The 23,254-nt window shown below is 39.1% G+C and overlaps 1 long non-coding RNA gene across 1 annotated transcript; it reads left to right on the top strand.

The window, feature by feature from the left end:
• The first annotated feature begins 14,943 nt into the window (after window positions 1–14,943).
• On the top strand, window positions 14,944–16,141 carry LOC114561055 (uncharacterized). Its single transcript, XR_003693304.1, has 3 exons — window positions 14,944–15,048; window positions 15,575–15,641; window positions 16,106–16,141. It is a non-coding gene; the product is annotated as an uncharacterized LOC114561055 (long non-coding RNA).
• Window positions 16,142–23,254: the final 7,113 nt, after the last annotated feature.

The raw sequence follows: 23,254 nt of genomic DNA, 5'->3' as shown, positions 1-23,254 counted from the left end.
TCCCACATTTTTGTCACTTGTTTTTGACATTTTTGTGTCACTTTTTTAAACATTCTTTTATCAATTTTTTTTTTTTTTAATGCTATAAAATTTAATAAAACACACAAATTGAATGAAAGTAGTGAACTGATCATTTATTTTACTTGTAAAGACCGCTGCAGGGAATCATCCATGTTACTTTCTTTTTTAAATTTGGTTGAAAGAAAACCAAATTTCAGCTTATGTCTCATCATGTCTTGCAACTTCTTGAAATCATGATGGCAGACACACATGCATCATGAACAGTAACTGCTTCTAATTATTTATTGTTGCTACAATTATGATCCGTATTGTTGCAGTAATGTCATGCATAATGTCATGCATAATCAGAAATTGACAAGCAGAGATGATGAAAAAAATAAATTCTCTAATTGTCTTTTCTGCAGTTAGTGTTTTAATATATGATCATAAAGACAACTTTGTTAAAAGGTTAACTGTGTAGGAATTTCTCCCATCTAGTGGTGAAATTGTATTTTAGTGCTCTCTAGCGTCTCGCTTTTTCAAATGCGTGTTGCAACTACGGTAGCTGTTATGTACCAAGAAGCTATTATTCCCTTTTCTCCTTCTCCTGATTCCTTCTCTAAAGTGCAGTGCACGCTTTCAAATTTGCCGGGGCAGTGACAAGCGCTTCTCACTGATCTCCTCCGTTTCAGCTGGTTTCAGTCACGTGATGCTCTGAACCAAAACGAGTTGTGGATTAGCTAGACAGGTAGGATAGTGCTTTATTTATATAAAAAGTCTGGTGGCTTTGAAGAGAGCACATGGGTTAAGGTGTCCATTCTCAGGCATTAATGTCCAATTAGAGTCCATGAATGACCTTATAATAGACACACTGAAGAGTTATATTATATTATATTATATTATTTTAGAGTAATTTATATTTGTATGCGTTTTGCAATCAAAATAAGGTTTTTACAATACGTCTGTTTTCTTGGTAACACCTGAGGGTTTGACTCATACCTGGAACATTCTTTCCCATCCAGTACGCCTGAAGTAGTAACTGGATGTGATGATGTCTAAATGTGAAACAAAGTCAGTTCAGAGGGGCAGGGAAACTCTTTCAGCTTGTATGTTAGCGCCATCCTGTGGTGTTCAGAGAACGAGGCACTGAAGGACTACACAGTAAATAAAGATATTAAGATGGTTTTTCTCCATTGAATTTAGCGCATTTATTTTAAACGGTCAACAGTCAGTTTCACCTGAATTACTTGTCCTATATCACTTTTTTAATGGTCACCCTGTAGCCAATCAGAATCAAGTATTCACCCAGACCGTGGTATAACTGGATATAACAAATTCAGTTCCCCTTGAGAAAGGGCTGCATGACAGCAAAGAGATGGAAATATTTGCGTTCACTTAAACTGATATTTATTTTTTGGGGTGGCTAATATATGTTTTGCTGCTGCAGCTTCCCTGCCGGTCCTGCCTGCTTCTCTAAAACTGTAAAAAAAAAAAATACTTCCTGCATTTTTGACTTTTTCTGGCTCTCTGTTTCCTGAAAGGTTAGCAAAATGGTGGAAATTCACATGTCAAAGTTCAACTAAGTAGTTAGGGCCCCCCTGACCTCTCGGGACCCTGGACCAGGGCCAGGGCCCACTAATCCATCCATGTTTGCAGGTTTACCAGTTTGACCAGTGCTTTGTTGTACATTCCCGTGTACAGATCCTGCCTTAGTTCATTTGTTCTGTGAAAACTATTTGTGTTCTCTGTTTTTCTATTTGTTTTTGTTGCTTTGCATTTCTTCAACATTCTGCTTTTGTGCAATAGCCCCCTGGGCAACAGTTAGACCTGTTCTGCTTTCACATTCAGTAAAACCATCAGATTAAAGAGATACTATAGGAAAAGAAGTATTTATTGGGTCCAGAGGTGTTTACAGGCTTTGAGGGTTTTATGTTGGCTTTGTGTACAAAAAAAACAGTATTCAAAAGAAATAAGATGTAGGCTATATATAAGTTTAAAGCTGCTGAACATAACCTGGAACAGAGGCAGATGAGCGCCATCTATTGGCTATCCAAGGTCCAAGGTTTAATTTTTAATGGAAACGATGTATGCAACTACCAGTTAGATTAATTTAGCCTACTAATTGGGCGAAGGTGCCAGGAAGCTGTTTTAAGCCCTGGGAAGGCTACAATTTTAAAAGATATTTATTTAGCCTTTTGGAAGATTTTCTATAATTCTATTTTTACATTACATGTCATTTAGCTGACGCTTTCATCCAAAGCGACTTACAATTGCTATATATCAGAAGTCTCACACCTCTGGAGTAACTCTGGGTTTTGTGTCTTGCTCATGGACACAATGGTTGATGATATTGCAGTGGGAATCAAACCCAGATCTCTCACACCAAAGGCATGGGTCATATCCACTGCACCATCACCACCCCTATTTCAAAATGTAATTCATTTATTCTTCATTTAAAGACACACCGATGATTTGTTCGCAATGTACCACACTACATTGTCAAATGTAAAACATGTATTAACAACATAATGTAACAATAACATATCTTCAATTTATCAATAAAGTAAAAAAACAACAACTGCTGAGCAGTCAGAGAGTACGCCTGGCAAACTTGATTCCTTTTAAGGATTTGGGTTATTCTGAGTCACTCACCAAACTGATCCAGGTTGTGCGAGTCACTTGAGTCAGTACTGATCTATAGGCGAGCTGAGGCGAGCTTGCAATGTTTCTGCTCGACCTAATTGCATTTTAACATACTACATTTTACACCAAAACCTACAGTAGGCCTAGTTAGTCTGCGTGCAGAACATTCTATGTTATTTCAGAAGTGAAAGAATGGCTTTTGTTGTTGATTTGCTTTACTCTGAGCTCGAGTGACGTTCACTCGCTCGTCTGCTACAGAATGATCCACTAATGACAACGTAGCCGCTAAGATGGCTAGGACTAGTAGTAGTAGATTGAACTGATCCGAGTTAATGATAGAGAGTCGCAACTTATTTTTTCAATTTAAAGACTAGGGTTAAAGATCCGAGTGAATCACAACTCAAACAGGTTTATCAGGTAACTGGATGTCTCTCCCAACAGCTAACTCCAACAGTAAATCAAAAACTAAAACAACAGGTTGAGCAATTTAAGTTAACGTTAATGTGGTGTGATAACTGAGAGAAGTTTACATGTTACAGAAACATGGCATCTAAGATACATTAACGTTACTATTCCTATATCATCAGCTAGCTAACGTTGGCATTGATGCCAACGGCTGTATATATAATTAATTCTAATGGTCGTATAGTTGCTAATGCTAACATTAACTCCTGCAATGTTAACTGTGAAAAAGTGGGTACTAACTTTTCCTTCCCTAAGTAAAGAACGTCTTGTTTATTCTCTCACTTCATTACTTTAACGTCACTGTTGACCTGGAAAATGTACGTAGCAAACCAAATGACAACCAACTGTCAATGTAAGGCCAGCTATCATTATATTTTTTTATATAATAATAATTAATTATTAATGAATCCATTGATCCAATGCTCGCCAGTATTTGTTTTTCACAACAGTTTTAGCAGAAAAAGAAAAAGGATATTGAAAAAAGCAAGAGGTTTGGCTACCGTAGCTGTAATACGTACTTTGAACTGCGTGGTGCGAGAGAGTTGATTGCAATATACGATCTCAATGCTAGATGGGACAAATTCCTACACATTGGACCTTTAATAAAAAAACTCCTTTAGAATTTCACTTTAGAATAAAAGTGACTTCTATGTAGGAGATGAGAGATGTATTGTACATTCACATAATAATCCATTCCACATGAGGTGGCTGACTGAAATAAGGCACAAAACAATCCTCAGTAATGAATGTTTTTTTTATATTCTTTGTGCCTTTTAAACCTGATCAATAATGGTAGCATGAAATGGCCAGTAGGTGTCAGTCTTTTATTAGGATAGTCCACACAACTTTCAAATATTAGGTCTGTATTTAAAATAGGTGTGCAATCATAAACAAAAAATATGAATGTTTGGGTGATATTTACAGTCACATGGCTGAACTTACATTTAAATAATAAGTATTGCAATTACCATGAAGAATGATTTTAATAAAATAATGATTGTTTATCTTTTGTCTGGTCCACACTCTGCAGTAGGAGAACAAGGCAGTGGAACTCTGGTCCTGTAGTCTATCCTGTTTTTTCTCTTTTTTCTCTATCCTCTGTCCTGCTCAATCTGCTGTCTCTGCCTTCTTTCTCTCTCCCTGTATTTCACACTTGGCCTCGTTTTGGCAGAAATTGCCCAGGCTATTACTGGATCTCTGTGGCCTTCGGGCTAAATATTACTGGATCTCTGTGGCCTTCGGGCTTATTATTACTGGATCACTGTAGCCTCCGGGCTTAATATCACTGGATCACTTTTTTTTACACTTTTATTTTAAGACAAACATATCACATTCCTTCTTACATCCTTACATCTGATATTGACCTCCAAACAGGGTGACCATGCCCAGAAAAGGGAAGAAGTCTTGAGCTTCCAAACTGCGTTGGCAGAACTTTGGTGAGTCTCACCACTCAACACCAGCTGAACAGACAGTGAGTTTGCATCCTCACAGCAACAGAGAAGTACATTTTCCTCAGTCTTCTCATTCTAAAGTTACACGTGTGTTAGCATCCCGCAGTCAGAGGCATTATACATATGCCGATTCCAGAAACAGTCAGTGTACCTGTAACTCTGAATCATTTCTTGCTTTCCTGCACGAATTACGACAACTCCAATGGGCAGACCTTGGTCTTGTGTTGGATAGAGGCCATGCAATGTATGCACTTATTCAGAGTCAGTTAAGCGCTGATGGACGAAAGGTTCACGCACACTTGAATACAGAAGTATTGCCCAAGATTGTTTTTGGCTACAGACAGGATCACCTAATGACAAAGTGTGACTCAATGTTTGGTGTGTTTCCAGCTCTTACTGGTGAATGCAATCACCTGAAACTCTGAGACAGACTTTAGTGCTTGATCATGAGTTCCGTGTGCATCGCACTTTTTCAAGACCAGCAAGGAAGGTATGGCTTTTTTGACCCACACTCTCGACGACCTGATGGCCTACCCCATTGCCCAGACAGTAACAATACAGCTGTCATGTTTATTTTCACACATTTAAGTGATCTAATAAGAAAGATTGTCACATCTTTCAGGATGTTAGGCGCCAGCCCCTATGCTCCTTATTAGATAACACCTGTGCTTTTTCAACTCTCTACGGATGAAAATTTTGCACGTGTAGACACTAACGCAGATATTGGTGTTTCACACATGAGTGATCAAGACCGTGACACTGTGTCCAGTGTAACACAGGCTGAAAAATACATGACTTTGCCATCATTCTCAGTTACAGAGTCCACACCCTGTGCTGACATTACATTGAATGCAAATGAATTCATGCATTATAGTAGCGGTGAAGGTGCTGTGGAATGTCCTAGATCAGACACAATGAACACTTGACGATCATCATATGCCAAATCTATCAAAACATTCCAAAAAACAAAAGTAAAAGTTCAAAAGATGACTTAAGTTATTGGAAAAGAGAAAGACTACACCCGGCAAAAGTGCAGAAAAAAATCAAAAGACTTAAAAATATAAAAGAGAGGGAAAAGTATGCTAATGATAAATTCTATAAGAATTTAAACAAATCTCTGGGAATCAAAAGTTACAGTTGAAATGTTGAGTATAAAAACAGAAAGATGTCCAACATAACTACTAGCTCTCAACAAGACCCTAACTTCCAGCAGAGGCAGACATTTTACTCAACAAACCAGTTACAGTAAAGACATTGGCTTTAAGCAGCGGAAGAGGTCGTATATAAAAAATTGTTATGCAAATGACCCTGCATTCAGATCTAAACAAAAAGAAACAATGAGACAACTTATGAGTAACAAATACACAAATAACTTTGCATTTACAACGTCCAATAACATGCGATGTGCCTTTCAAATAAGAAAAAAATACAGACAGATAAACATAGCCACAGCTAATAATTTAGAGCTTGCTGATATTCCACCTGAACTAAGTGGTTATAACATATAAGAAAGGCACCTCATCGCAAAATGCATACCATTTGCAAAAATGATCACACTTCCCAAAGGTTGACAAAGAGCCATTCATGGCAACGTAATATGTGTCCCTTCGGAAGTGAAAGAAACAGTTGATGCCTTACCTAGATTCAGAAGTGAATCTCAAGTCATGAGAGTAAAGCTAAAGAGACGATTGTGCTATAAAGGCCATCAATTGTTCCAAATCCACAGCAGCAGTCAGACAAATGCAACAACATGGTGATGAATCTAATGGCGGTATTGCTCTAGAATCTTGTCTACAGCCAACTGATGTTTCAGAGGAGATATTAAGCTTTAGTGAGGGAATCTATTCTGTTGCACCCGCTGAAGGAAACAAACCAGTGAGCTTTTTTAAAACCCCTAAACTTGAGGCCATGGCTTTCCCTGTTCAGTTTCCCACTGGTAAAAACACACTAGATGAAAACAGGTTTAGGAGATTAACACCTTGCAGCTATTTCAAAACTAGGCTTTGCTGTGTCTATGACAGGTTCTCTAAAGATACAAACTACTTGTTCTTTGCGCAGTTTGTAACAGAAATATACCAAGCCACTTCCAGCATGACAATACAGTTGCGTAAAGGCAGGCCCTTTACCCAAGATGGCCGCAGAATAAACAATGCAATGTTGCAGGACAAACGGAGGTTGAAAGATTAGTGCGTAACAAAGATGCAATCGGATTTATGATGCCACTGAGAGGCACACCAGCCTACTTGGAAAAAAACACGAAAGATCTGTTTTCTATGATTAAACAGTTGGTGGGAAACTCGACAGGCTAGGTTACGAGGACAATCAGACCCTGCACGGTAGTTTCCACTCTAAAAGACCCCAACTTCACCTTGCCCGCAACCACCCCACCCACTAAACACCATCTCTCTAAATGTTCTGTGTCGTCCTTACCTCATGATGTCACCAAAACCGGAGGCATAACAACCATTCGGGTGGAAAGAGGTAAAACCGTGTCAGTCTCAATTGATCTGTGTGCCATAGCAGCCTGCAGCAGAAGACACTACCATTGGAACTGTGATTAATACCGTACAGGTACAACCTATGCATGTGTTGATAGTTGTAGATACTGGAGTCCGGTGTTCGCTAACAAAGGACCAGACTGGGGATACAGCCCTCCCAAAACCTTACAAAAAGGGTTTAAAACCCGGTTCTCGATTATACATCAACAGCCAAAGATTGATTCATGCGCCCCTTTAATAACCCTAAAAAACGCACCACATACAGATGATGGGACTTACTGGTTGGGAGTAGACGTAAGAAACTTGGATCCAATGGGAAAGTTTAGAATTGAGACTTATGATAGTCAACTGATTAAGCCACCTCCCCCTCACCCCAACGTCCCTATCACTTCCCAATCGGGTGAAAGCATCGCTTCACCTAGTGTTCCCTCCTTACCTAACACTCCCTTGACTACTGCATCTCCTACTCTTTCCCCAGACCCCCGCATAATTTACTTAGATGAACTAAGCGACTGTGATTTAACTTCAATAGAAGGTTATGGCGATAGAAATACATGGCTGGATTGGATAATGTACACAGTGAGAAAACCAGACATGAAAATCACTCACCTTTCGGCGAAATTCAGGGGGGGGTGTTAAGTACTCGGCAGATTTCTGGCGAATGACTATTTAAAAAAAATTAATTAATTAAAAAGTCCACATGGGCTTTGTTTTGATGCCAACCAATCATCGAACTTCCACTTACCAATGAAATGAGTTCTAGCCAATCAGATGCAAAGTAGGGCGGGTCTTTGCCGAAATGTGAGAGTGCGGTGTGGTCTCCGTGGTAACGCGGCTAAAAACAATGGAGGGAAAGTTTATCAAACTTTGAGCATGTAGATACAGGCAGCTTTAGTTGAGAAAGTAGTTAAAATAAATGTCGCTGGGCATGAATAGAGGACAAGAGGAAAAGGGTGGAGACGGGAAGCCGTTTAGCACTCTTTGGAGGCACCATGCACTTCTGCAGCGCATGTTCAAGGAAGATACTGTACGGCAGCAGCGGTAAGAAAGTGCTTGCTAGTCACAAAGCTTCGGTCCGTGCCCTCTGTAATACGAGTACGTTACCGGCAACGACCGCTACCTTTGCGACTGTTCCTTTCCTTTACCGACCGTGATACAAAGAGTACGCGTGTGCACGTTCATAGTGGAACATGATTTGTCATTATCGATGGCCACTATGTAAAAGCTATCTGAAGCCCAAACTGCCTTGACAAAGCTGTCTGTTTGGAATCAGCATGGCAGGTATTTAAACATAACGGCCTTGTCCCAGAGTTTAGACATCTAGCTATATGAAAAGATAAACAATGCAACGTTTTTAATAAATGTAAATAAAGCAGCTAATAGCAACATGGACAAAATCATGAATGTACTAATTCGCTTTTTTGATGATGACCTGGCCAAAGTAGTAAAGTTTAGTTTTCACAATGAATCATTGTAGGATTATGATATTATTGCAATATGTAAATCCACATTGACTCTTAATTTAACATATGGTTGGAAGAAGTAAAAATTGATCCAAAACTTTTTAGTTTTTAAAAATTATGACTTTTATTATTGTGTAATGTCAGAAGGACTTTAACTGTTTTGACAGTCAAATTAACTTTAATGAGTGCATATTGAAATATTACACTGTTGGATGGCAAAAAATGCATCTCAAAATGCATCAGATTGATGCTTTAAAATATGGAATATTTAAAATTTTCTTCCAGGGGACCCAGAAAATAGTTTTTTTGCTGGACCTGCCTCTTGCCTGTCTGCCTGCGCTCAGCCCCAGAGGATTTCAAAGCACCTTCACTACTTTTTGTGTTCAATAAACCTCTATACCTGTTCCAACTTTTTCTCTGTGTCTGCTCCTGAATCTGGCAGCCCAGCCTACCAGTGACAGACCTTTGTCTGGTAAATGTCAGACTCTAATTTACTATATGCTGCTATAGTGCTTAAAGGTAACTACACCTGTTTCCTTCGAGATGGACTACGTGACACCAATGTAAAATTGTTAGACGACTCCTTTTGCAACCTCACTTACAACGTTACTGACCATAACTTACACTTTACAGCCAATAGCTTTGTTAACTAAAACGTGACCAGGGCTGACATCTGGTGGTTATGTGGGGACAGGCGTTTGAGAAATAAATTACCCAAAAAATGGTAGGGTTCTTGTGCATTAGTACAGCTCTTAATGCCTGTAAGTTTGATTGCTTCCCCAGATATGACAGGTCAACCCAGTCTGACGTCAGTTCATGATGGCATTACGAAATTAAATCTATTAGAACGTGATACCATTAGTTATTGTGAAGATTTACGTGTTGGGGTCACGTTTTTTTATACTAATGTATTTCAATGAGAAGCATCTTACGTAATCACAGCACGAAACTTTCTGCCACTCGGCTGCAGCAGAGAAGCTGGATACAGCTTTGATATTATTGGTATTTTTAGCCCAATAATCGCTGTTTTAATCAACATTTATTCACCAGATCTTATCACGGTTTATATGTATTTCTTTTAATGTTATTATTTCGGTCTATTTCGGCCAGGGAAGCTGGATTGCTTTGTTGTTTATTGATATTTTTAAAACTATAACGCTACATCTTTCAACATGTATTTATCATGGTATGCATTTCTTCATTTTAATAATATTATTTCGGTCTTATTACCGGTGAAATATTACAGTAAATAAGACAGAACAGTAAGCTACGATATGAGCCGAGCTGGGCGCATTCAAAGGCGATGTCCCACGATGCAATGCGGGCATTCATTCACAGAATCAGACGGCGATCAGCGGGTCTATAACATCAGTATCGCTTCAATGTACGTAAGGGATCATGTAGAGCGTTGTTATAGCGATTACAACAACGACGGGGTGATCAGGACCCCGACGCCAATCTTCTTCTAGCAGATTTATTGATAGCTATCCTCCAGAGGGAACAGAACTGCGTCCATGGCAACGCTCTGCTATGCATGGCAACGGTGTGTTATACAATAGTCTCTGGTTATACTTACCCTGCGTTCATGGACATCGGAAAAACGTTTTTCCGAGTGAAAACTTCACCATTCACGTTACGTCCTGTGGGAATCAGAGGTCGGAAACTCTGGCTGGATTTTGATACCCGAGTTTCCCAGTTGGTGACGCGTTGATGACAACTGATGTTTGATGTCGGCGACTTTGGGTCACTGAACATATTTTAATGACAATAAACTGTTTATTGTGGACAAATGTCTCTTCCAAGAAACATACACAGACATAATATGTTTCAAATTATTCATAAATAGGCCCACGTATAAAAAAAACAACACATTATCCGTGTCCTTTCCCGTTGGTTGTCCTGCAAATAACACCAACAAACACCTGGCGATGTGCTGTTTGGATGGTCGCATAAGAAAACAGCAGCAAATCTTTAGTTATTGTGGCCTCCATGTTTTCACACACCTGATGCTCTCGGCTACGGCCGACCTTTGGTGGCAGTAATGCAAAAAGTTGTTATGCCAAACGGCAATATAACAGAAAAAGAAGAGCACGCATCCCGACCAAGGGGGTAAGCTTCGCTTCAGAACGCAAACCTCCGATGGCGCCATTTTATTGCTACAAAGCGATCACCTCTTGTTAGCATTACACTGACCGCCATTTTTTTTTTTACGTCACTTGACTGCGAATAACTTTACATCTGAAGCGTTTAAAGACTATTTGTCCGTTGTTTATTTCTAAAGAAACACGACAATGTATAAAAGGATCCATTACCTTGTACCTCACGTTATGGCTCCGTAGCAGATGTTTTTGTAAAAATAAGCTAACGATTGTGTCATAACCAAGTGACTTACTGTCGCACAGTAGAGGAATTACCGTATAGTACAGGAGAAGCTCGCAGGCAGTTTCGACTTACATTAGCTGTTTAGGTTTAATTACTAATGTTAACTAGCATGTTAGTTAGCAATAATTAGCCTGTGCTTATGTTATCTCCTTACATATACCTACACTCTCCGTCTCTGTAAGATTGGGAATGATTGAGATTTCTCTTGTCACAGCTACCAGAAGACTTACAACTTTCAGACACGTTGCTCACGTCACATTTACGTTGTCTCTGTCAGTTGGAGGCTGCGCAGTAAAGCAAGAGATCACCGGAAAAGTGCTTCTAATATCCTTCACTGGTCTCCGTCCAGAGCAACGGGGTCTATTGGTCCATTATATACTGTCTATGATCCCGACCACGTAAACGCTACCAGTCGGAAAAACAACGTAACCACGGGGGCGGTGCCTGTTATTCCGAGGTGGCATGAACGCAGGGTTAGCAACGGTCTGTTATCAATAAAATAACAGACCGCATTGTACATTAGAATATAAGCAAGCCATGTAATAAATATATATAATCAGTAGTTTTGTCACCAGCAACAACACGTTGCTCAGTTTTGTTCCAGTAAGTTATGCATCGTAATAACGTTTAAAAAAAAATCAGCTGAAGACTCCGGAAGTGACGTCGTAATTACCGCTCGGTGGATAGAAAAGATATAAATACATAATATTCGTAATATTGATGTTTTTGTCTAACGTTGTATTTGAGGAGTTAAACAATAAAGATAGCATCAATAATAAAATACAGTTTCATGTATTTGTCTCATGTATTGTGTGCTCGGCCGGCCGGCGGGCGGCATCAATCTGAAACGGAATGAAGCCCAGTCACGGCAGACAGCAGAAAGAGGAGCCGAACACGTCCTCCCACCCACCCCGGAAGAACTACAAGTGCTCAAGCTTTGTAACAGATTCTGGGCCTATTGTGGGAGTTGTAGTTTTTAAATATATTGGTATATTTCTCATAAGTAGAAGTTGGTAGTGTAGAATTTTGGATACACCCTGAGGTTTTTTGGGATGGGGAACACACTGGTGTCATCAGATTTTAAAAATAGAATAGTTAAATAGGTGAAAATAGCTTATTACCATATTTGACAGTGCTTACAGTGGATAAACTTTGGTGACCATATCTACATGACAGCTGAGGTCCAGAGCTTTCTATAACAGCTGGTTTTATGTGTGTAGCACCTTCTGTTGCTAAATGACAAGCCTTCAAACATGGACTGGGTTCAAGGTTCAGAGGTCAATATTGACATATGACTGACATATGTTTCTCTCCAGGTTGAGACCTTTCCAACGATGTGTTTGCTATAGTCCTACAACAAGGTTTTAATTTTCACATATCATAAGGACCATTATGCAAGCTATACTTTATTGTCCCCAGAGGGATATTTGCTTTGAGTTCAAATGCTTCACAAATAACACTTGACATATTGTTTTATCATACAGATGACATACTTACGATAAAAAAAATAAACAAAGTGATATGTAGTCAGATTGAAGCACATCACACAGCCACAATCTATTGCTCATCTTTCACAAACAGTGAGCAACACACAACCCTATATGCATCATATCATGAAGCTATTACCTGCAGCCTCAAGCAACATTATTTAAAGTTTTAATTGAGGTAGGTCCAAATTAGGGCTATAGTTTAGGGTGACAAAACTACTGATTATGTTTATTACATGGCTTGCTTATATTCTAATGTACAATGCGGTCTGTTATTTTATTGATAACAGACCGTTGCTAAGTATAACACACCGTTGCCATGCATAGCAGAGCGTTGCCATGGACGCAGTTCTGTTCCCTCTGGAGGAGAGCTATCAATAAATCCGCTAGAAGAAGATTGGCGTCGGGGTCCTGATCACCCCGTCGTTGTTGTATTCGCTATAACAACGCTCTACATGATCCCTTACGTACATTGCTGTGATTACGTAAGATGCTTCTCATTGAAATACATTAGTATAAAAAACGTGACCTTAACACGTAAATCTTCACAATAACGTAATGGTAGCACGTTCTAATAGATTTCATTTCGTAATGCCATCACGAACTGACGTTAGACTGGGTTGAAACAGGCACATTTTCAACGGGCACTGCACTAGTAATAACAATAATAAGAGCTTGGATTTTTATAGCGCCTTTCATGGACCACAAAGACGCTTTAAATTAAGGCAAAATGAGTAAAAATAGCAGAACAAACATAATACATTAATGTGGTGGTAATGTCTGCTCAGATTAATTTAACTGAGTCTGTAGTTGAGTGTTGTGTACAGGTGAGTTTTGGGGATTTTTAATATGGCATAACGGATTTCTGCTAGAAGAGAGAGAAAGCTGCAGCACTGAAGGCTCTGTCAATCAAAGTATTGTAATAATCGTATGAATAATTGAAATTATGTTGGTGCAGTTGACACTGAATATTTTTGGAATATGCGTGCATTTGTAAAATAAGTTAACATGGTTATAACGTGGTTTAAATGGTTCTTGAATTGAGCCTTGGGATTTGCTGGTGGTGATATATAAAAAGACAATTATAAATTTTCACAGATTTTCTTGCATTTATTATATTGCTTACTTTTTTAAACTTCAAATTAAACATTCAAACCATAACGTACTATTCCACATCTTTCAAACATGGGTGTTATTACACTTTTGAATGACAATTATACATTTTAAACCCATACCTATGGTCAATTACTCATTATGATTAGGGTTAATCTTTCATGAACTTAGTTTTATACAACTTTCAATTTCCATTCATACTTTTTGAAAATATTTAACACAGTTGATGGAGATTCCCTAATCTGACACATCTGTCACTTTTCAGACTCATTCATTCTCCTTTAGCTGCTTCGTCGGCAAAACTGAAGCCAGCAGTCCCATTCAGCATCATCTTCAAATTAACTACAAATATTAAATCATTATATTCCACATCTTTCAAACATTCTGGGTATTATTCTTACTGCCTTCGAGGTACATATGTCTGAGCTCCTGTCTGATCACTGTACATGCTAACCATTCTCCATCATTCATGCTCTGCTCTCGCACCCCCCTTTTGCATTACTGCAATCCATTACCTCAGTCACGCCCCATTGGATATTTGCACAGATGCACATCTTCACCAGGATTGCTATTATATTCTGTTTGCACCCATTTGCACTATTCATCCGCCCTGGTATGCTCAACTATCATTCCTCCAATCGTTGATGTCACACAATCTGTATATTGACTCTTTACAACATCTCAGCATTTATATATTCTGTCTGTTCATGTCTACTGTGATATTACTGACCTACATCATCTAGAGTCTAGATTCTAGACCACATTTTGCACCAACTGTATATTGACTCTTTACTACATCTCAGCATTTTATAGACAGCATTTTATTTATTTCATGCATACCTTGTTATTTCTGATCTACATCACTACCTAGTCCACTATTTGCACTAACTGTATATATATATATATATATATATATATATATATATATATATATATATATACAGTTAGTGTCAATATATATATATATATATATCCGCCCTATGCGTTATAACCGATTTAACATCATAAGTTGCACAAACTGTTCCTGTTTTGTTTTGTTTGTTTGACTACACTACATCTCATCAGTGTTATAGACTGTCTATTCATGTATATTGTGTTATTACAATATCACTCGGAAGCATATGCTTCGTCTTACTTACACCTCACATTGCACCGGCTTTGTAATGCCTACTTAATCTGCACTATGTATTCTGTATTCTTGTACTGTATTGAATGTGAAACTGTATGTTGTCCTGCACGCTTATGCTTTTCTTTGCCAGGTCGCTGTTGCATATGAGAACCTGTTCTCCATGGCCTACCTGGTTAAATAAAAATTAAATAAAAAATAAAAAAAAAGATATGAATCACTTCTCGTCCCATCAGCTCTCCACCCCCACTCTGCCACCACCATCTGTTATAATGCAGATATGAAACTCCCTGATCATTCATCAATCTACACCGCTGTGTAGGGAACAGTCACATCACATGTGTGTGAGCATCACTGAGACGATGTGGATTACTTTTTCTTTAGTCACGCTTGCGTGGTTTTCTACAGCCCAAGCTGGCGGTAAGTTTTTCACGTTTGTTGTGTATTTTATGGCTGTGTGTTTATGAAGTGAGTACCATTTTAACTGTGAATATATTAAGGTCATAGATTTTCACATCGAGAGAAAAACAAAGTCACTCATGGCCCCCTGATACACAGCGTTAGGGACTCTTACCCAACCAGTTGTGCAACACTAAAAGCCACAGTTTCCCTGAGTAAGTGGTGATCACAATCTGACAACATAATAATAATAATAATAATAATACATTTTATTTATACAGCGCTTTTCATGGTACTCAAAGACACTTTACAGTAAAACAGAACATATATCACATTAATACAGATAAGCAATAAAAGCAACACATAAAACAAGCATATTAAAAGCAATTAAAAAACAATAAAACGTAAGACGTAAAATGTAAGACTATTGTATATGGAAAGCTAAGAGGTGACAAACATGTCACTTACCTTATTGCATTGGCAGACCTATAGCCATATATTTTACTATCTTTGACTCTTTCTCTTTCTTTCTCTGTCCCCCTGACAGGCAACTGTGAACATGTCTTTGATGAATGTCTAAAACAACAACAACAAGGTGGTGGCCCCTGGACCAGGTAACTCATACTCATACATATAAAGCTGATACTGTAGATCTTTCTCTCCTCTTATTGAACAACAATACATAATTCTCTTACACTAATGAATAAGTGTGGCTGCTCGCTGCTGTCTAATGAATGCTGGGATATCTCTGACACGATTGAGAGACCCTGAAAGAAAATGTGCACATAAACAATTAATCAATTATCATAACTTACCATATTGTTGTTAGAGGAACCAGTGTGTCAGCCTTTCAGGAACTAAACCTGATCGGGCATTTCTCTACCACAGTGTTTTTCAAAATGGCTTCAACAGCCAATGTGGTATACAACCCATACATGACTGTGTAAAGTCATCATTTAAAATAATGTCAAAGGACAAAAGGCAACTTAGTTGTGTTGGTTGTTCACCTAAAAGCAATGCTTATTCAAGTTTATGTAAGTGTTTGGATTGCTGAAATATGTGAACTATGTGTTGGTAGGTGCTATGAGGACAGCATTGCAAGCTGTACAGTGAGAGGCCAACCGATCCTAAACTTCATTCATCGGAAGGTGAACTGGTCTGAAAAGGTGAGGATAGTTTTGGGTAGCTTTCAGCTCTTGTCTTATCAGGTCAATCTCATGTGTAGTAGAGTTGAGGATGTTACACTGTATTGTCTTTCTTTGGAACATGTGTACAAAATCCAACATGTCCTCCAAGCCATACAACCATAAAAGTTTTTTATTCTTCCCATCTACACTGAATTTTTTTTTTTACTTTGGATCAACTTAAAAAAAATACTACTTTTTAGTTTTGCTCAAATTATATTTCTGATTTTGTCTAAATATTAATTTTGATTTATAAATTAAAAATATTAATTTTGATTTATAAATTAAAAATATTAATTTTGATTTATAAATTAAAAATATTAATTTTGATTTATAAATTATAAATTATATTTATCCGAAGTTAAAGATTTACATTCACACAAAGTAAAAATATTATTTGTTATAAAGACCATAAACCATTATTTTACGTTTTAAATTAACTTTACAATTTGGAAAAGCCTAATATTACTATTACATCCAAGTATAGTTTAATTTTGTTACAGGTAATTTTTTTAGCTCTTTACATGTTGGATTCAGTTCAAACTATAACTTTTACATATACCTTAATTAATATAATTTCTTTAGCCACAAGCCAAAAACATTACTTAATGTCGGTCAATATAGTTACATTTTAAACATTTTTACAACTTCAATTTTACCATGAACAAAACTAACTTTGCTAAACACAGCAAAGCGCAGCCGGTTGTATTCGAACCCTGCACCGCAGCAGGACTCAGCCAAGATAGGGAAAACACTCTTAATGGATGAGCTAGAGGCCACCCCTGAAGTAGTTATTATTTTTAAACAGTACATTACCATGGAAATCTTTACAAAGTCTGCTCTACCTCCCACCAAATTTAAATTGACTCATAGTGCCACCTGCTGCTGTGGGAGAGGCTAGCTACGCTAAACTGGATAGCCACCTAGATGTTTGAGGGGCTTGACTTGGCAAAGGGTCAATAATGACAGAAAGATTTTGCCAAAAGTTATGAGGAATTTTCTTTTCTTTGTATGTATAGAATATATTTGTTTGTACTTTTAAGACATGTAAAAAGTTTTGTAGAAACAGTCAACAAGTGTTGGCAAAAAATTAGCTTAATGTTAGATTAGCCTGGGTATTGTTACAGGGCCTGAGACCATGTAGGACTTTTAATATTTGTTTATCTTGTCCAAAGTGATTATTGCATATAACTACTTACCAGATACTTCTTGATGAGTTTGTACACATCCTCCCCAAGGTACACAATAATGGACTTCAGCAGGCACTCTCTTAGATTTACCTCAAGACTCTAGGTGAGAGCACAAACGCGCAAAATTATGCTGTTCAGTTTTACCACTTGATTGAAGATGCAACTGCCACACAATGCACATGGGTTCTTTGGTTAACGGTTATTGTTATTTACAAATGCTTTGAGTAAACAAGTTAAAAAGTCAGTCAAATTCAGAAGAGAAACATGGCACATCTTCCAAAGGGTATTTTATCTCCTCCACTCCTAACTCCTTATCCACTATTTCATGTCAGTATCAGTGCATGGTTGTTTCGTTTCATCACCTCACTTAGAAGTAACAGTCTCTCATTTTCCAGCTTTTCCTGGGTCTCTGGGTATGTGGTTGGCCTCTCCTCTCTTAGGTCTCTTTACTTCTTTTGTTGGCAATGCATCCTCTGGAGTTTTGGACTTAAATGAATTTGCAAGTAACTCAGAACACCCAATGCCCTTTAGCTGAGTTCGGTAGTTGCCCGTTTTTGTCTTCAACCGCTGCGTTGTATGAACCAGGTTCAGAGAGGCATGGATTTTCTTGATTAGTGTTTCGGCAACGTCACTGAAGTCAGAATCTGTTGGGTAGGTCTTGTACTTGAATATCTCTTCAGCTACCTTTTCCAGAATATCTGATTTTGTTTTTGAACTAGGTGTCAACCTTGTCATGTTTGACCTATACACCACATTCCCCTCCTCTAACTGCAGTTCAGTGTCATAGGAGAACGTTGGTATCGGTAACTCTCTTGGCCACATCTGAGTTCTTGTAGAGACAGAGCTTGAGGGTGTGGAAAAGAGCTCTGTGTCATCTGATTAAGTTGACAAATCATTACAGACAGTGAGATTAAGTCCTTGGCTGCAATCATCAGTTATTGGGATGACCTTGACAGTTGCCAAATCCTCAAGTTCAGCAATAGATGTCAAGTTCACTAGCGCATCTCCAAAGTCTCTGTCTTGATACTGCAGTCTGAAATTCCCATTTAAATGTGTTCTAAGTGATGTGACGCATTTTTTAGGCTACACAATTTTTTGTCACATACAGCAAACATCTCCTCACTATTCACTAGCTGCCTGTCCGCTGAACACACTGTAAAAAAACGCGGTCTCTGCAGACAGCCCAGGCTCCACAAACGGCAATAAAAACAAACTGCGCCAACCTGCAAAACGAACCATAGCAAACAGTGTTCCAGCCAATAATAATAATAATAATAATAATAATACATACGTTTTATATAGCGCTTTACATGGAACTCAAAGACGCTTTACAAACAAAAGAAAGAAAGAAACAAACAAACAAACAAGATGAGTGATTATTGTAAATTATGGATAGGCCAATTGAAACAAATGAGTTTTGTGCAGTTTTTTATAGGTGTTCAGTGAGTCCGAGTTTCTGATGTGGATGGGGAGTGAGTTCCAGAGGGTGGGGGCAGCAATTGCAAAGGCTCGGTCCCCCAAAGTTCGGTGGGTTGATTTGGTGATGGGTTTGAGGAGGTTTAAGTTAGCTGAGCGAAGGAATCTGGAGGGGCGATGGTGCTGTAGAGGTCTGTGAGGTATGGAGGGGCCAGATTATTGAGAGCTTTGTAGGTGATGAGTAGAACTTTGTAATGGATGCGCTGTTGTACAGGGAGCCAGTGAAGCTGTTGAAGGACAGGGGTGATGTGTTGTCTTGAACCGGTGTGGGTGAGAAGGCGAGCAGCAGAGTTTTGAACGTATTGCAGTTTTTGTAAAACAGATGAAGGGAGACCATATAGGAGGCTGTTGCATTAGTCAAGTCTTGATGTAATAAAGGCATGGATGAGAGTTTCAGCGGCAGATGTCGAGAGGGTGGGGCGAAGACGAGCAATGTTACGTAGGTGGAAAAAGGCAGTTTTGGTGATATGACGGATATGGGGCTTAAAAGTGAGTGTGGGGTCAAAAATGAAACCAAGATTTTATATCTGGAGTGAGGTGTTGACTGTATGTCCAGCGATGGAGAGAGCGAAATCTTGGGAGGAGGCGAGTAGTGATTTTGGGCCAATGCTGATGATTTCAGATTTGTTGTAGTTGAGTTTAAGGAAGTTTGCAATCCTCCAGGTTTTTATTGCAGAGAGGCATTTTGTGATGGTTGATACTGTGGCAGGAGTGATGGATCTAGTGCTGAGGTATAGTTGTGTGTCGTCTGCGTAACTGTGGAATTTGAGTCCGTGATTTTGAATGATAAGTCCAAGGGGAAGCATATACAGGATAAACAGAAGGGGACCTAGCACTGAACCTTGAGGGACTCCGTTATTGACCGGTATGGTACGAGACGTACAGTTGTTGATTGATATGAATTGAGATCTGTTGGTGAGGTAGGAGGTGAACCAGGAGAGCACTGAACCAGAGACACCCAGATTTTTTAGACGTTGTAGAAGGATGGAGTGGTCAATTGTGTCGAAAGCGGCACAGAGGTCAAGTAGGAGGAGAATAGAGAGGGAACCAGAGTCAGAAGCAAGCAGGAGGTAATTTGTTACTTTGAGTAGTGCAGTTTCAGTAGAGTGATGAGAGCGGAATCCAGACTGAAAGGTTTCGTAGAGCTGATTGGAAAGAAGGTGATGTTTTAGTTGAGAGGCAACAGAGCGTTCCAGGATTTTTGATAGGAAAGGTAGGTTAGAGATGGGCCGGAAATTGTTGGGGTTGTCAGGATCCAGGCCAGGTTTTTTAAGTATAAGTATAGGTGTAATGGCAGCGACTTTGAAGGAGGAGGGAACTGTTCCAGATGTGAGGGAGGAGTTTATGATAACCATAATAAGTGGGCTGAGGCAGGGGAGGCAGTGCTTGACCAATGCAGATGGAATGGGGTCCAGTGGGCAGGTTGTGAGGTGGATTTTGTTGAGATGATCTATGAGATCGGTTTCTGTGATGACTGATAGGGAGGGGAGAGTGATGTCAAATGGAAAGGATAAGTCCGGTTGAGGGTCTGTACTAGGAGAGATATTCGCAGAGAGTTCTTGGTAAATGCTGTCAATTTTGTATTTAAAGAAATCGATGAAATTATTGCATTTGTCCATGGTGAATAAGCAGGTGATATTGTCAATGGGTTTCAGTAGTTTATTGACTGTGGCAAACAGTGTGCGGGGGTTGGAGGATCCAGAGTGAATGATACCAGAGTAATAAGCTGTGCGGGCTGATGTGAGCGCTGATCTATAGTGTTGGCTGTGATCCTTGTAGGCTTGTAGGTGTACAGTGAGTCCAGTTTTCTTATGTAAGCGTTCTAGTTGTCTGCGTTCTTTTTTAAGTTTGTGCAGTTTGGACCAGGGAGCAGAACGGGAGAATGTAACTGTTGCAGTTTTCACTGGTGCGAGAGTATTGAGGCTGGATGTGAGTGAGCGATTGTAGTGAACTACTAGATCGTCAGTGGTTGAGTTTTCAGGGATGCTGGGTATGGAAATTGTATTTGCGATATGGGAGGAAAGTGAAGTGAGACAGAGGGACTTTAGATTTCGGTAAGATATAGTGCGTATCTGTTTGGGATGGGTACAGGGGAGGTTGATGTGAAATGTTATGGCAAAATGATCAGTTATAGCCAGGTCTGTGTGTGCGAGAGTGCCAATATTGAGTCCAGTAGAGCAGACCAGGTCCAAAGTGTGTCCACGGGTGTGGGTGGGGAAATTGACATGTTGTATGAAATGAAAACTGTGTATAATGTCCAAGAAATCCATGGTGGGTTTGGAGGTAGATAAGTCAATGTGGATATTGAAGTCACCTACGAGTAATATGGTTGATGAAGTTGTGCAGAGTTGAGTTATAAATTCTGAGAAATCTGACAGAAAGGAAGGATTGGGTTTTGGGGGGCAATAAATTGTTGAAATAGTCAGTGGAGTGGGGCCTAGAAGTTTAAATGACAGGTGTTCAAATGAGGTGACAGATGGGAGGGGGAGAGGGGAAGCTTGAGATTTTGTCTGTGGATGGCAGCAATGCCACCGCCCCTGCCTTCCGGAAGAGGTTGGTCCGTATATGTAAATCCAGGGGGGTGGCTTGGTTGAGAGAGAAATATTCATTAGATTTTTGCCAGGTTTCAGTTAAACAGATTAAGTCCAATTCTGAGTCCAGGATGAATTCATTGAGAATGGTGCTTTTATTGTTGAGAGATCTAATGTTCAGTAGTCCAAGCTTGAGAGACTCTTGTTTTGAAGGGGATGAAGTGGAAGTGGGTACTGACCGGAGGTTGAAATGATTATATATAACCGACAAAAAGGAGTTTGTTGAGTCATAAATACGCATTGTGGAAGTAGCCTACGTGCTAACACTGCTGCAGTGATGGCTCAACCAGCTCCTTCTTGTCGGTTTTTACATTGTGTTCAGGGGACAGGCAACTAGCGGATAGTGAGGAGATGTTTGCTGTATGTGACGAAAAATGTTGTAGCCTAAAAAAGCATCACATCACTAACAGGACCGTTAACCCACACACTTTCCGGACTTCATCCATAAGCTGCTCCATTGTCTCTGGAATTCCATCAGGCAGAATTATCTTCCTGGTGTCATCAGGATTCAAAACAACTCACAACTTGGCTGGCATTTTCACTGCCATGTCCACCCATCAAAAAGGATCTAGTAAAAACAAGAATAAAAAAACAGTAGTATTATTTGTATGGTCCATAACGTTCATCTAATTACTACTCACAAATTTTATGATTAACAACCCCCCTAATCGCAATTATAGTTATATAGAGAAGTTTCACACTTTCTGAAATTCCCATAAATTTGTGACAAAAGTCAAACTGCTATGGCCTTAAAGCAGTGTCTTTTTTACATTATGAGAGGACAGCAAATGAAAGCAAAAAAGGAATTCTCAAACATTTTCAATCCAACACTCATTCATATTCAACCTTATGCATGTATGTATCTCTTCAGACAGATGAGACGCCATCCATCAACCATGTAGTGAGCCAGAGGGTAGGGATCTGTCAGTTCATGCACCCCAACAAGCATTAGTTCCCTAGTAGTAGAGATGACTAAATCATAAGCTCCGTAATGTTCCAGGTACCAGGCATTCAATTTTTCGACAATGAAAATTAGTTTCTCCTGTAGAACAATCATATGAACTATTTCCCAGAACTCTTAAAGTACAGCCAGCGACCCATGGGCTACCACCATTCCAATCCTGTAGTTGAAGTTGTCATAGGATGCACTTTTTACAAGGTTCACAGTGTCCACATGTTGATGTATTTGCTTTACTGTCAATGCAATGTCCTCATTAATAACATCAAGGGGAAGTGTTGAAACATCAGTAACCTCCAAAGATGGCTTAGAAAATCTACACATGTGCAGATTATATGCATGGTGCCTTTGAGCTAATGAATACAGTGTAGATACAATACAATTAATATTGTTTTGCTTCAAATCTCATAGTCCATAGTGCAACACGGGGTCCTAACTGGCGTATTAACCCTGGATAATGCTCCAAGTAATGACTTTTGGGCCGAATTCTTTGATCAGGGAAAACTTCTTGGAATACCGTCCTGTGTTCAGATATCTTGAAGTCAAGATAACAAATAAAGTCCTCCGTGTGAAAAGTTGCAACAACCAGTTCTAGAATGTCCTTTATGTCTTTATGATTTCTGCTTCTGTGAGTTCGGAATGACCCATAAATATTTGTTTTGTAGGAACACCCCTGAAACACACAAACTACTCTTTCACTGTTTTTCAGGTGCTGCGCTATGTGTTGAAAATAGTCTTTTAAATGTGAACGTTGATTGCAACTGCATAAAAGACATTTAAATGTGGCTCAAAAGTGCATTCCAAGTCTTGCAGGTACATGGACAGATG

The sequence above is a fragment of the Perca flavescens genome, chromosome 1 (assembly GCF_004354835.1).
Source record: "Perca flavescens isolate YP-PL-M2 chromosome 1, PFLA_1.0, whole genome shotgun sequence".
NCBI classification, from domain to species: Eukaryota; Metazoa; Chordata; class Actinopteri; order Perciformes; family Percidae; genus Perca; species Perca flavescens.
This window is presented reverse-complemented; position numbering and strand designations above follow the sequence as displayed.